The sequence below is a fragment of the Mus caroli genome, unplaced genomic scaffold, assembly GCF_900094665.2.
Source record: "Mus caroli unplaced genomic scaffold, CAROLI_EIJ_v1.1 scaffold_16840_1, whole genome shotgun sequence".
NCBI classification, from domain to species: Eukaryota; Metazoa; Chordata; class Mammalia; order Rodentia; family Muridae; genus Mus; species Mus caroli.
In genome coordinates, this window is record NW_018391143.1 from 1 (window position 1) to 2,981 (window position 2,981).

Genomic DNA, 2,981 nt, shown 5'->3' on the forward strand with positions numbered 1-2,981 from the left:
TCAATATTCATAAGCAAAGGTATGTGACTATCGACTGTGATCATTTTGATGTGTTCTTGGATCTGGTTGTGAGAATTTTACTGATTATTTTTGTTTCAATGTTTATAAGCAAAGGTGTGTGACTATCGACTGTAATATATAGAAACCTAAATAGTGTGTGAAGTAAAGACAGATGACACCAACATTCACACACTATGTGATTTTGTTTACATGAACCATACATACTAGGCAAGTCTGTAGACATAGAATTCAGACTTTATACAGAGTATACTAGTATAGATCACAGAGCCCGGAGAGCTGATAACTGGGGACTAGGGCTGTTGGGAGGAATAGGGAAATGATTCACTGACCTTGGGTCTGGTTTCCAGCAGGTCTCCCAGAGTCAGAAACATGAAGTCATTCTTAACAGAAGTGGGGGCACTGGCTGCCTCAACCCTATCAGTCAGATAAGAGGCAGATCTGGTAAACTGTGGGTATTTTGGCTATGCCACTCTCCTTGGGAGTGATGTCAATGTCCTTGGGAGTCACAGGGCTGGACACTGAGAAGTTCTGGAGGATGGTAGTGAAGAAAAGGAATAATTCATTGTGGTCAATGCCTTCTCCAAGACAAATATGGTTTCCTGTGGGCACAGAAAGTGAGCCATGTGAGCCTCCAAAGAGTATACAAAATGTAGACTGCCATCCCTAAACCCATTTAGACAACTCTGACCATTTCAATGAGTAAGAATGAATTTAACCCTTAACCTGCAATTCAANTGAGAATGTTAAGAGACTCCCATAACTTAAAGAATTGATGTAAGGGCCGATGAGTTGCCTTAGCATGGTATTTGTGTCCAATCCCCTGGACTCACATGCTTGAAGGAGAGAATCAACTCCACAAGTTGTCTTTCAACATAAACCCATACACACATACCATAACACTCATATATGTACATGGAAACATATGAAATATATAAATCAGAAAATGAAAAATGGACAATTGGAGGATGCCTCATGTTCATTTTTGACAGATTTGTAGCTTTTGATTAATTAGCAAAATTCTTGCTCCAGAACTGTAAGAATCCACTTAGAATAGGTGCAAAGTGTGTTTGTGTACACGTTTATAATGCAAGATTTTTAGTGTCCCTCATTTCCCATATAAAGAGATTGATACTCATCTCATAGGGCTCCCCTCTGGTTAAAGGTATGTTTAGGAAGAATCCTATATACGCTAGACATGGAGGCACATGCCTGTATACCCAAAACTTGGCAGAAGATGATGGAATCAGAACAAACTAGAATACAAGGCAAGACCTCTGTGTTCTTACTCTTTCTCTCTCCTCCCTTTTCTCATCCCCCCTCTCCTTATCTCTGTCCCTTTTTTCTTCACCTTGAGATTAATGAGCTNGAAAAGGTAAGTTACCAAATACTATTATTCAGACAATTGATAGACCGTTGGCAGATACATGTGATAAGGAATCTATGGCACTGATTGGGTTCTGAAATGTATTAGGAGACTTGCTGGTTTGTAACCTCAGGTAAGGAGCACTATAGAGCCATGTGAGCGTGAAAGCCTCTGCACAGGCATTCCCACCTGCCCTGTCCTTCAGTGGTTCTTTATCTGTAAGGGATGCCTGGAAAGTCCGCGTTCAGCAGAGATTTTTCCAGCAATGCCTGTGCCCTCCAGGTGGTTGGAAAACTGTAGTTGTCTGTGTGTATTTAGAAAAAACAACCTATCTCTCTGGGCTTCTCTATTCCAGAATTTAGAGGATAACTTTACAAATTTGTGAAGTACCAGAATTTAGATGACTACCTTAGATACTTGTGAAGTAGCTGTCTCTGATGGTTCTCTTAGAACTGGCACTTAAATTTTTCCGGAACAATTTAATGACTTATCTCACACTTAATACAATATCCTCATCTCTCAAGCTGATAATATGTTCACTTTTCAATGCTCTTTGTCTCCAACATTTTCTTTCCATTCTCTCTGTGCCTTTTGTGTGTTTCTCTATGTCTCTGTCTCTCTGTCTCTCTGTGTCTTTCTGTCTCACTCTCCCTGTGTGTGTGCATGTCTCTCTCTACCTCCCTCTCTTCACATCTTATCTTTCTGAACCATTGACTGTACATATCACCAATATTTTCTTTTGATCTATTCTCTCTACTGGCATGTTTCTAAATTCCCTAGATACCATCCTAACTTTCCCCACTTCTTTGTTTAAGAAANGCTTGTCATATATTCCTTCTGTGTTCCTCCTTTATTTCTAGTTGTGTTCTTCTCCTAGTTCCTTTTCTGTTTTCCCCCTCTGGTTCATCACTTTCTGGTTCATCACTTTTCATCTGTCTTATGTTTACTTTCTGATTTTTACAAAATGTCTTCTGTTGGAGCTATCTTTTCTCTAACTCTTGTGTCTCTCTTTGTTGGGATCTGTTTCAATGTCCTTGCCCCTGGATTGTTAACTTCTTTTTGTCTTTTTTCCTCACATGCCTTCTATTTGGAAAGTATCCCACCTCAGAGATCTGACGTCACTGGTCCCCTGTGCCTCAGAATGCACTTCCACTGGGATAACTTTGTTCTTAAAGCTGTGTGTTTCCTGGTTTCTGAGTTACAGGATATCATTCAATCTAAGAAGAAATGCTTACAATGAGTATGTGTGATGATATGTGGGAAGGTAGAATTAAGAGGTATTTGGGGGTGGCAGAGAAACCTAGTGCAGTGGAAACTTCCTGAAATAAATGATGGTAATCCTAATGAAGTCTCAAAATAATGAGGGAAACGTAGTCCCAAATAAACATCACTTGTTATTAAATGAAGCTTTAGTACTAGGACTAATATCCAATTGAATTGGCAGCCCAAGGGGTCTCTCATAGAAATCTCCAAACAACGCAGGTTGCTGCAAAGACAATGGATTGTTCTCCACAAATGACAGCAAGGGCCCATTGCTGAAGATAACACACACACACACACACACACACACACACACACACACACACACACACACACA

The 2,981-nt window shown here is 40.1% G+C and overlaps 1 pseudogene; it reads right to left on the reverse strand.

Moving 5' to 3' along the window:
* Positions 1–438: 438 nt before the first annotated feature.
* The window catches only part of LOC110289034, a 10,177-nt pseudogene continuing 7,634 nt past the window's right edge, over positions 439–2,981 (reverse strand).